Below are 13,173 nucleotides of genomic sequence, written 5' to 3'. Positions count from 1 at the left end.
GAGGGACCAGACAAAACTGGAAATGACTTAGCTGATCAGCTGGCCAAAACCGGGGCCATCCAAGGGGATCTAATTGAGATTGAGTCCCTGTTGGGGGAAATCCAGGTCACTGCCATCACTAGGTCCCAGACAAATGCTCACAACGACCTCTCAATTGCACAATGGAGTAAGGAGACCCCTGATGCTGATTTGATTACTGCTCAGAAGGGGGATCCAATAATTGGTAAATTTTACCAGCACCTTGAGGACCCTGAGAACTTTCCCCTGACGGATACCGATTACATTGGGAAAGAGGACCTAAGAGTGTTGATGAAATGTCCAAAAATGTTCCGAATCCAAGACGGTTTGTTGGTAAGGAAATCCAAAGCTGGCCACGACCAGTGGGTGGTTCCTACCTCATTCCGAAGCCTGATGTTAAGTCACGCCCATGATGCGGCCACTGCCGGTCATAGGGGGTTTCACACAACATTGGAAATCTTAAGAGAGGTTGCATACTGGCCACACATGGGGCAGGACCTCGACCAGTACCTGAAGGGTTGCCTTGTGTGTGCACAATTTCAGCCATCATCCCTCACACACCGGGCGCCTTTACAAAAGAGGGGAATGACACTGCCATGGTCAGATTTACAAATCGACTTTGTAGGCCCTGTGATTCGCTCGGCTAGGGGGAATAAGTACATGTTGACTGTGACATGCTTGTTTACCAAGTGGGTGGAATGTCTCCCAGCCCCAAATTGCAAGGCAGAAACTGCAGCTGCCTTGATGATTAACCACATCTTTTCCCGTTTTGGTCTACCTCAAAGGATTGAGTCAGACAGAGGTAGCCACTTCACCAGTGAAGTAATGACAAAGATGTGGGAGATACTGGGGGTCAAGAGAAAGCTGCATATTGCTTACAGACCAGCTTCTTCTGGGGCAGTAGAGAGATATAACCGGACAATTGTGAGCATATTAAAGAAGTTTGTGGCAGATTCTGGGCCAAGTTGGGATATCCGATTACCTCTGGTCCTAATGGCTATCAGATCTACCCCTTCATCTGCAACCAAAATGTCACCATTTGAGTTGATGACTGGGCGCAAGATGGTGCTTCCTCAGCATTTGCTCTACAGGACCCAAGAGCAGACACTGATAAATGCCTCCACAACTCATGTATGTGGAGAATTTAAGGAAACACCTCCAACATGCTTTTGCTTATGCTCAGCGGAATCTAGAAAGATCAGCTGATAGCATGAAGACCCACTATGACCTGAAAACTTCCAGGAAGGAATATCAGGTGGGAGACCGGGTCTATCTATACAACTTCCAAAGGAACCAGGCCAAGCAGCGCAAATTTTTGCCTACATGGAAGGGACCCTTTGAGATCATCGACAAGATCTCCCCTGTGGCCTACAAGATCCGCATCCCCAAAGGCGGTTCGGCAGAGGGGGAAGACAAGTGGGTCCACATAAACCAGTTGAAATGTTGCCATCCCAGGCACACTCTGCAACAACTGGAGGAATCCTCTGGAATCCTAGCGGGTACTGTCTCAGACTAATTCAGTTCCAATCATAAAACATACCACATCTAGTCTCTAAAATATTGTGATTTGCATGAAACTGTCTCTTAGTTATACTGTTTTTTTTTATCAAAGTAAGAATGTAATGTTTCGTCATGATGAAATGCATATGCTGTCCCACCATCTCAACAGTGGTGGAAAAACGTCTATGAGTAGGTATTGCCGCTCTTCCTTTGTCGTCCTAGGAGAAAGAAGACCTTGAGACTGGCCAAGGAGGATGATCCGGAGACCGGGAACGAAGATCCAATGGGCCCAGTGGACCGCCCAATACTCCCATCAGGACTGGCGAGGAGAACCGATCGATCAGTACCGGATGGAGAAGAAGATGCTGAACTGTGCCATCTACAGAAGAGGAAGAAGATTATGCGGACAGACCGGTGCGTGGGTCAAAACCCATGGGCACGCGACTCCCCATCGACTCAAATTCAAAGTGCAGTCGCGTGGGGGGGCTTGTTGGGTGTCCTGACCCACGTTTAAGCTACCCTGCTACAACATTTGGTGCTGTGGGCTTAGGAAATTCAAGATGGCGGAAAACCCACATGTGCGCCGAAATCCAGGAAAGCTGCGCAGTTTGTGCGCCCACCAAAATGGTTGCCTCACTTGCCACCCACCAGTGCGAGAATGAAAGGCCGGGTTGCCATGAGGGAAATGGGTTGCCAAAGGAAAAACAGTAGCGCCGGTTAGCTTCAAAGCGCTTTAAAACCACCATTGGACTACCCGCACAGTAGTCTGAAACCATTGGGAATGGCAATGCTGATTGCCAAATGCAACCTAGAAGTGTGGGGAATTCATTTCTTAAATCCCAAAAATGAGTGCAGTACCAGTACTCACCACTATCCAAAAGCCGGCGTTTTAAAACCACTCTGTGTGTTTCTGAAGGCAAGTCAAAATGCCTATTTCTAACAGTGCAACATGTGCAAAATATTTACTGAACACCAGCAGACATTGGCAGAATGGAGTTTTGTGTGCCTACAGAATCTGGGAAATGAAGATCATAAGACAAGGTTTATAACAAGACTGGCTGAGCTGTGGATTGCAGCAGTTTAAGTTGCACTGGATTTAAAGACACTAAAATCGAAAATGTTTAGATTAAATGAGTGACCTATGTTTGGTGTCACATGCCTTTGTAACTGTTGAAATGTCATAGTTTTGCACTTAGAATCAGCATTCTAGCTGCATGTGTAAAATTGCAAGTTAAGTTAAAAAGCAACAAAAAAAACCTGCCAGTTAGCTGAAGGTCTGGCTTAAGGAACTTGATTTTGCCTAGCAACTACCCATCAGGAGTGAAACTTGAGTCACCACTGTGTTCCCAGGCCAACCTTCCTTTTGCTGCCCAAGCTAAGGATATGCCATCTATCTGATAATTGAATTTCCTGTGCTCTGCCAGAGAGTGAACAAAGCCCTCTCCACTCAGGCAAAGGTTTTTATTACAGACGTCGTAAAAAGTGGCTTCCTCCTGGAGAAGCTGGGAGGGGCACTGCCTGTGAGAAGCAAGCTGGCTTGGCAGAAACTGGAAAGACTGGTTTCTGTACCATGTGACCTGAAAAGACACACCCCTGCAGCAAGGATATGGTTTTATAAAAAGGGGGATAATTCATAGTGCGGACATGTGAAAATTTTATAAATGATACCATAATTCTTGTGATTTTTCTGCCCACAGTTTAAGACGTGGTAGGAACCGGTGGTATGTTCAGGGGGGTTTTAGCGGAAAAGTGGATATTACTCTAAATGTGTGCATGTTAAAAATCTGAAACTTCATCAGTTAATGTCCCTACCCCCTGCACACATGTATGTAAAGTTGGGTCCATGTCGGAAATTGAAAAAGCAGTTAAAAAGTCAATTATGTACACTCTTTGAATGCAAGCTCCGAGAATGAGCAGATTTGGACATAGACATGGCTAAATTCAGCCACACCATGTATATGTAATTTCAAACAACTGTGTAACTCTGAAGTATGGATTTTGATCATATATATATTTGGGTGCACAGATGATAAGGGAGGTTGTTTCAAGAGATCATAAAATGACATCAATCTGACTCACAGTTCAGTTTGCCAATCAAGCGGAGGAATGGAAGCCTGACCAATGACGAATGAGAGGGGCAAGTCTAGTGATGCAACACACACACCCATTCTCAAGAAACAGATAAAAGCAGAGAGTCAGGACACATAGAGACATTCAATTTCATCTGCCGCTGGAAGCCCTGCCGGAAAAATCCATACTTACCTCCATCAAACTCCAGAAAGCCAAACTAGAGACTTCAATCTATCCAGAGCAGAGACCAGACCAGAGAGAAAGCAGTGCTGTGCCTAGCAGAGACCAGACCAGAGAGAAAGCAGTGCTGTGCCTAGCAGAGACCAGACCAGAGAGAAAGCAGTGCTGTGCCTAGCAGAGACCAGACCAGAGAGAAAGCAGTGCTGTGCCTAGCCGAGACCAGACCAGGCGCTGTGAGCAGAATCCGGAAAGACCTGACCAGACTGAAGATCGTGACCAAGTCGCTTTCCTGTTCAAAATCTCTTGTGAGTACTTAGCAAAACTCAGAACACATCTCTTAGTTTAAATTCATCTAATTCAATCTATTTAACCTAAGTAGAACTGCCTCCTATCTGTCACCTGTCAATTCTAGTAAAATTTGTCACTTGTCAAAGTGTGCGTTTAAAATTGGCAAAACCAAAAACGACCTTTACTAAATTGCTCATATCTCCGCAACCGTTTGGGCTAGAGACTTGCAATAACTTTCATTTGGAACCTGAGATCCTAGGCTTTCCTAGGACCCCAAAACGGTAGAGATAGTCCTTGCGGTTCCTCTGTAATAGCGCTCGGCGCATCCGCGAATTTTGCCGCGATTTGCAATTTCTTCACATGTAAAAAAACTGCTGCTGCCTGATTTCATTTGCCAGAAATTCGTTTAACCTGCTAACTATCCCTGCATCATTGCTAGTGTGAGCCTGGACTAATATTAACTAGATACCACTCATCCTGAACCTCTAAAAGGGAATTAAGAGCGTTTCCAGCATATTTCTCATTCATTGCTAGCACCTATCAAAGCATTTGCCTGTGTTTTCAAACTTCTGTTTAAGCTTGCTGGATTGAACTGAATTACAGTTGATTGCATTTCTGAGAACTGTGTGTTTTCCTTCCATTTCCTTGCCTTGCATCAAGGGGGGGAGGGGAGTAGCCAGAGAAAAGTGATTACATTGTTTGGTTGAAATCATATTGCGTATTTTCTGTACTGCATTCATTGAATATTGCATCCACCTGAGCCTAAATAAAGCATCCTCTACCACATTACACTTTTGTTCCTATTTACCAGTGTGCTACCTTATCCATTTCATGTCAACTCATTAGTGATTAAAGAAGTGTGCTAGTGCCAGATTCTCCGTTGTTAATATTTACCATATCAGATTAAGTGTGATATTCAATTATTAATTTATTAAAAAGTGTGATATATATTTTAATTTATCAAATAAACCTTTTAAACTTGCAAAACAGAATTACTTCTTGGCTCAGTGGGGTCAGGGGGATTCCAAGAGAGGGGTGTTATACAAGGGTAGTCATCCAGAACGCATGAACTGGACCTAAAGATATATCAATAAGGGTTTTCATTCAGTATTCTAGACTAGGCGTTAACTTGGCTGTAGTGCTGAATTGAATCCTCTTACACATCACACAATAAAAACATAGAAAATCGCCATTCCAATGCAATCGCAGCATGGGCAGAGGGCAGTTGAGGAAGCTGTGCACTGTCAAAGTATTCATCTTAGCGCCCATCCTTCCACACCCTCTTGTGACATACATCTCTGCCCATCATTAGCCATGATATTGCTTCTCTGATCAGTTAAAAGGCTTGATAGGCAGAGCCGGCTGTAGGCATGTGCCACCCAGATGGTCGCCAGGGGGCCACATTTGCCTCCCATTAGCCGGCCTACCACGCCAGCTCGGGGAGGTCTTTCAAGGGCTCCCCAAGCTGGTGTGGTGGGTGATAGTGTAGCAGGCACTCTATTGAAGTGAAATGCGTCCCGCTCTCTTGCTGGCGCTGGGCACTACAGCACGGGAGTGGGGTGCTTTTTATTACAATAGGGTAGTGCTGCTAAACCAGCACAGGGCAGCCCTGAAAGGCTGCCCCATGCTGGTCTGGCAGCAGAGCTCTATTGAAGAGATTAACTCCCCGCTCCAGCACTGGAGGTGGGGAGGGGGGTTTAATCACTGAAATAAATAGAGCATCTCTGCTAGTTTGCTGCTGTGCACTATTTAGAAGAGCAACTGCAAATTTGGCACATTCCCCCATGCACCGCGTGGAGGGTGCCACATTTATTTTAATCACCCTGGGCGCTGCCAGAACTAACTCAACTTTCAACACAAAACACAGATTTCATCTACAAATGCTTATCCTGGGGCGGCTCAAGAGAATCACAGCTTTTCACAGTGGGAGAAAATTTACCAAATTAAAGTGTTCGCTTGTAGGGACGTCCTTGAGTCACTCGCCAATACTTTCTTCAGTTATGATACAGAATTTAAGGATATAAACTGGGGGGGGTGAAGAATGTAGAAGTAAATGCTGGCTGGCAGCAAAGAAAAGCATAATAAGACTGCCAGCTAACAAGCAACCCCTATATTGAGGGAAGGACTGATGGCCTGCAATGTCTGCTCAAGCTGCGACTGAAAATTCTCCATATATAACACACGCTGGAGACCAAGTAATAATACTGGGTCACACAACCGCTCTCATATGGGGCCCAAGATGGGCACGTATTTATATCTGATTCACGACAATATGTTCAAGTATCCATAATGTACCATACTTCTTAGAGAAAGGAAAATGAGTCTTTCTGATTCATATCAAAAATGATTTATCCATAATAGTTCAAACAAAAAGCTATCACTAATAATCCTTAGTGAGGAAGCAGTTGCCACAATCCACATGTATTAGACTAAAAAAGCCAATGCATTTCGGAAATTATTTCCTTCATCAGGGTGAGTCTCATTGGTGTGGTCAGTGGTGAAAAACAGAACGTCCTGCGTTCATGCCCACTCAGCAGTGGGTTGTAAGTGCATAATGAACTATTATGGATAAATCATTTTTGATATGAATCAGAAAGACTCATTTTCCTTTCTCTAAGAAGTATGGTACATTATGGATACTTGAACATATTGTCGTGAATCAGATATAAATACGTGCCCATCTTGGGCCCCATATGAGAGCGGTTGTGTGACCCAGTATTATTACTTGGTCTCCAGCGTGTGTTGCAATCATAAGTCCGGGTGTCTCCAGACTTGTCACAGCCAGCTCCTTTTCAATTGGATGTATATTCTTTTTTGAAACATTTGATTTTTACTTGAATATTCTGAACATTTTTGAATACATGGTGGTGCCCACTCTCTTCTCTGTTTGTTTAATTCTCCATATATAACCTGTGAGAATCTAAAAACCTAGAGTGAGGGCTGGAGAAAATGTGAAGAATGTGATAGCGTGTGAATAAGATTTATGTACAAGGGAATTATATTAGAGACAGCTTTTGACCTCTCTTTAACTTCCCCCTCCTTCCTTCTATTCTGTGAGCCGCTGTTAAGTGTGGGTTATACACATCGTAATATAAAATGTGGCGACTTCTATTCTATGTCAAGACGGAGGCGAGCATTAAGCTTCATCTTCTCTTTATTCTACTCTCCAGCAGTTTCAACAAATAATGTAAATTTTAAACTTCTTATTTTAAAATAACACTTTTATTTTTCTAAACTTCAAGTCCCATCATTCGTTGTAGTCCCTTTAGTCCCTTAGCCATGTGACCTAGTCCTTCCTCTTCCTCTGTTCCTCCTCTTCGTTTCCTGCTCTCCAGAAGATAAGTACTATCCTACTTCAGCTGCGCAATATTAGGCATTTATTGTTAAGTTAAACGTAGGGTACAAGCTAATCACTAATTATTTAAATGTGTGGGGATTGTCTGTAGGCCCCCGTAGAAGCGCAGTGCTGCAGCGTTAGGAATAACATAAGATAATAAGAGGATTCGGTTGCCCCGTGCCGCACTACTCGGCACCTCAGGGGCTTGTCGAACACCTCATTAGCCGTCAAATTTGCAGCGCTGTGTTTGTGCCAAAGAGTAAGTAGCCCCCACCCTTGAGGAGGAGGAGCAAGCGCTCAAGCGGGAATCTAAGCCTGTCAGCGGCGGCGCCGCAAGACTAGCAGGCCCCTCCTTTGTGTGGGTGGAGTAAGTGACGTGAGCCTTCTGAAGCTCTGTCAGATGAGGAAAAGCGGCCCCCACCCTTGCGAGGGCGGGGCCAATTATGGCGAATAAGCCGAACGCAAGGCTCATAGCTCCTCACACAGAGCCCCCACCCTTGGGGGGGGCGGAGCCAGAGCGTAACGCTCGGAGAAAGCTTTGTGATAAGAAGCTTGTATTATCACGCAACGATACGGAACAATGTCATAAGCCCTTTAAGCTCGCCCATATCACAGAAAAAGTGAATTTCACACGTGATATACAATAACTGTCCTGTACAGACCTGCACAATATCAGCCACGGTGCAGACACGGTGCAGCCTCACAATCAAAGTGAATCAGTGGATGTACCATTACACCTGAAAGGTTATTGTTAAGTCACCTAACAGCACTAAACACGGCAAACATCGAATGGAGTGAAGAAGAACAAGAGGCAGTCTACCCAGAAGACTTAGCCTATAGTTTCAAAGAAGTGCTGGGGGATTCACTCACGGAGGCAGTGGCTCGGGGGTCAGACCCCTACAGGAAAGACTACAGACAATAGAATTGTTTCTGAGCCAGAAGGACAAGTGCACCAAGCTGGAAGAAAGCACATCCACAAGGGTCACTCCAAAAGACCCAAAGGGGTGTAATAAGGCCCGGAAGAGCAAAGACTCTTCTGACCCCCGGGCCAAATGGGAGGGGCAGGGGCAAGGGCCTCGGAGGCTTCAGACGCTTTCAATAGATTGAAAGAAGCGTTCATGAAAGAATCACAGGTGCCGAGCCTCGAGACCCCTACCCAGGGGATGATAATATGGGCTATCCAGAAGAATGTTTCCCAGAAGAGGAACCACCAGAATCCCCTACCTCATCACAGGAGGATGCAGATAACGAAGCGGATGAGGAAAGCCAACCTCTGCCAAAGAAAAGGCTGTGAAAACTCCATAATATAGAGGAGGAAGAAACCTCAGACATGTTCCATCCAGAGGAGATCAGGAATCTGAAATCCTCGGAGTGGGTGCCTTCAGCGAGGGTCGCAAAGTACATGGCCCAAAGATTGAGGAAAGCGCTGGAGAAGGAAGTTAGACAGAGAATGAAGGCAGAGTGCCCAAAACCAGAACTACCGGGCAAAGTAGCAGAAGCCCCAGAGCTAGACCCGAAAATGTTATCTTTTGTCTCCAAGTCCAACAGAGACCCCAGGAAGGGCATAGATCGCTCATGGAAAAGCTGTCAAGAAAAGGTCCTAGACCTAGCTGGGCCTCTGGCTAAAATTATGGACTTAGCCGAGCGAGCTAAGGACACAGGAGAGGAGGTGGACCCTGGAGTCTTAGCGAACTGGGCTCAGCGAGCCGTATGCCTACTAGGCAATGCCAATTGCGTAATATCGTCCGAACGCAGGAGAGGGCTCCTGCTCAAGATCGATCACAAACTGGGAGATCTATCACCATATGAAACAGGCAAGGCAGCTCAGGGTCTGTTGTTCGGAGAGACTTTCGGCAAAGAAATGGGGAGATTCGTAGGAACCTACACATCCCTAGAGAAGGCACAAGCCTCCATGAAGAAAATCTTCCCCGGAAGAGTTTTTGGAGGGACCGGTCGGTACAGAGGCCGAGTGACCGGTCGCTACCAGGCATTCAGAAGGCCTCAAGGCAATAGAACCCAGTACTGGGAGAACAGACAGCCAGACTCCTTCTTCCCGCCAAGAGGCCGCTTCCCTAGAGGAAGGCAAGGTAGAGGACAGGGAAGAGGACAGAACTTCCCCACAGGTGAGCATTTTTACGTACCCACCAGTAGGGGGGAGGACAGCAGTATTCTGGGAGAATTGGCATTCGCTTTCCAGCAACGCCTGCGTTCTGCAGACAGTGAAAGGCATGTGCATAGAGTTCACAGAGACCCCTACCCAATATCAAGCGCCCCGCCCTCTAGCCAGACATGTACTTATTTATTTTTGGTGTTTTGTACAGTGCTGCAGGAAACAAGGCCTCCTCTCAGCTTTCTGAGAGCAGGAAGGGGGCTGGTGGTGACTCGGGGAGAGGAGGCAGAGTGGAGACCACACATTGTTCTCAGCAAAGTCAGTGACTGTATTTCTGGGGGTCAGAGGGCTCAGTGCTAGACAATCCTCCTGTGATTATGAGAATATGGGGTTGATAGAGTGGCCATGGGCCACCATGATTTGAGCTGGATTTCGGTAGTCTTTAAGGAAGACTAAAGTGCAAGTGGTCTTCAGTGAGTCAAAGTCCTTCTGGAAAGTTCTTGCATGCATTGAGACCTATCACCCCACAACCTCTAACATCGGCTGTGGGCTCGATTTGGTAGTATTACCCAGACATGCCCACTGTGTGCTAACCTGAGGCTCATTGAGGGTAGATAATGGTCAATTTTTGAGATCAGGTAATTTGGACCCTTGCTTCAGGCAGCCCTTTGAACCATGCACAGCATCTTGAACTGCACTATATCTGCTGTTGGGAGCCAGTGCAGAGCCATACTGTGGAAGACAAACTCAAAAATGAACAGAGTCCCCTGTAACAAAAGAGTGTAACCCCCCTCCCTCACAGTTCAACAAGCTTGTTTACTGTGGGTATAAAATGGGTTTTAATACACTGTTCCATGCACGTTTCTTTGATCTCATCATGATGAAGTCCATTGTACTAATTGAAAGTCGGGAAATCCTCCCTCGTGATGTCATATTATGTTCCCTTCGTGTATAGGAGGCTAGGTACTTAAAAACTTGCATAGGTTGTTGCACAGGGGCGAAGATAACACCACTTCAGGATCACTGGCGACCATATTCCATCAATTTCTGTTTTGTTAGTTATGCAGCTGAGCAAAGGAAGAAAATCAAACTCTTTGAAGACTGTCCTTGCAAATTAGCTAAAAGGGTAAGCTTTGTCAACTATGTGTCCTGGGCTGTAGCAGTCTGCAATTCTATTTGTGCAAACATGCCAGAATCAGCTGAGCAAAAGACGTAAATCAATCTCTTTGAAGGCTGTCCTTGCAAGTTATCAGAAAGGGTAGGCTTTGTCAACTATGTGTCCTGGGATGTAGGAGTCTGCAATTCTAATTGTGCAAACATGCGAAAATCAGCTGAGCAAAAGAAGTAAATCAATATCTTTGAAGCCTGTCCTTGCAAATTAGCAAAAAGAGGAGGCTTTGTCAACTATGTGTCATCGGATGTAGCAGTCTGCAATTCTAATTGTGCAAACGTGCCAGAATATAAAAATTGCAGTGGATATATTTTTTCTCTCTTCGCTCTAACATACATCAGTACAACATGGATTTCAACTCAGCCTGGTCTTGTGTTTTTACATTATATTGTATTTCGAATGTTGTTTTACCTCACACCTGCCGTCACATGTATTTACCTCACACATGTCTTTGCAGCGGAAGTCAAAGAGTGGGAGTATTTTTTGCAGCAAGTAGGGTAGATGCTGGGTGTTTATTGCGATGAGGTGGATGTATGAGTAAAAGCCATATCTAAGTAGAAGGTTACTCACAATTCCGTTTCCTTACAGTGATTTCCAGTGCAGGCAAGGGGATGGAGCCCACAGTCTTAAGTCATATGAACTGCAGGTTCTGGTGTTTGGGTTGGTCAGCAAAATGACTTCTGTCTTGCTAACACTGAGACAAAGGATGCTAAAGGCCAGTCAATCGTGGATTTGTTTAAGGAGCACTGATATGTTTCCTTGTTCTTTTCTAGCCAAATCAGCATGTGTGTGTGTGATAGGAATGCAATTGGAACTGAACTTTCAAAATGTGCAGAAAGGAGGAGAAGGATCTGGCACAGATGACCATAATAAGTCACAGGCAAAAGAAGATACGCTTTCAACAGGCTTTACTACACCTTGAAATATGCTTCTCATGAGTCTGTGGTGGCTGTGGACTAAGGGGTGACCTGGCCTATTCTCACCCATCCTGTGGCATCCCTGCACCGTAGCCCAGGCACAGGCATCCCTACTCCCCACAACAACTTCCAAAACAGAAATGGAATTCATGGAAATCCCTAATATCTAGCTTTAATCTATGGGAGGGACTAAGGACCATTACCCTCAGTTCCTCAGGCTTTGTTTACTCTCCTTCCGTCTCTACTACCCCCCTTGCTCTCTCCACTCCCAACTTTTACCTTACTGGTCTCCCGCTCTCTCTCTCTCACGCACACACAGTCTCTCTCTCTCTCTCCCTCTTCTCCTTCCGCTCTCTCTACTTTTTTATTTTTTAAATGTATAGTGTGTTACAGTTAACAATACACTTTTCACATTGCTATTTACTATCTAAAAAAACATCAATGAATCCATCATGCAATCTTAAAAAAGACATTATATAATAAGTAGAAGAGGAAGAAGCTCCTCCTAAATAGCTGTTGAAACTGTTTACCTGACATGTAGCTGTACCAGAATTGCTTTGTTTTTAGCGTATCCAAATTATGAACAAATATATCCAAGAACTAGACATGCATCTTACCAGCTTCTCGGAGGCTGTGAGGAGACGGTGGCATCTTCCAGTACGTGCACAATTATGCAAAACCAACAATATCTCTTACTAACATCAATGGCAAGTCTTGGACAACACACTCTTAGTGTTCGGACCAAATTCATCCTAATCGGCATACATCTTCTTTGTTGTTTAACTGTAGGAAAGAGCACTGTTTAAGCTTGTGGGATGAGATAATTAAAAGGGAGCAAAGCATTAAGATTTTAGCTTGGATAAATACGTAGGGATACCATTCCAGTCCCAATTTTGAGCCTTTGTCAAAATATCTCGCTTCAAGATGACTAATTGCATGCGACAGTTGACTTTCCAATCTATTGCCCCGAAAATGTTCTCATTCCTTGTTTTAAATTCCTTTACAGCTTTGAGGTTTCCTTGCCTTATATCCATTCCCAAAATGGTTAACGAGACCGTTGGGAGATTTACTCGCCTTTTTTGTATGACCGCCCCCCTTTTGATACCAAACAAGTTTCCTGGGAAGTCAGCCCTAATTTCAAACAAATATCTTAAATAGGCATACTCGGGTGGAGACAGATTGCCAGATGTCAGATTTTACCCTTAAGTTTATTTAACCAGGCAGTGAGATTTCCAAAGTCAGCCTCCAGCCCGTATAGTTAAGAAGGAGATACACTTTGTCCGTCAACCATGAAAATACCTTACAAACTGTATGCTGTAGCTTTGGTCACAACATTTATAATAGTTATCAATAAGGAGACTGCTTTGTTTTTTTCACTCTCGACAACTCAAGAGTGTTTGTTGGCAATAAGAGCACCCAGGTATGCATATAAATGCACATGCTCTATTTTATCTACTCCTAATGTCCATGCTTTTGTCTTAACAGTCTAAGGGCCTAATTACAAGTCTGGCCGTAACTCACCGGTGCTACTGGCGGGTTGCCGCCAGACTGAAACACTGTTTCTGCCAGCTGATATCCCGGT

Source organism: Ambystoma mexicanum, chromosome 5q (genome assembly GCF_040938575.1).
Source record: "Ambystoma mexicanum isolate Mex_15411 chromosome 5q, UKY_AmexF1_1, whole genome shotgun sequence".
NCBI lineage: Eukaryota > Metazoa > Chordata > Amphibia > Caudata > Ambystomatidae > Ambystoma > Ambystoma mexicanum.
Note: the sequence above shows the minus strand (reverse complement) of the source record.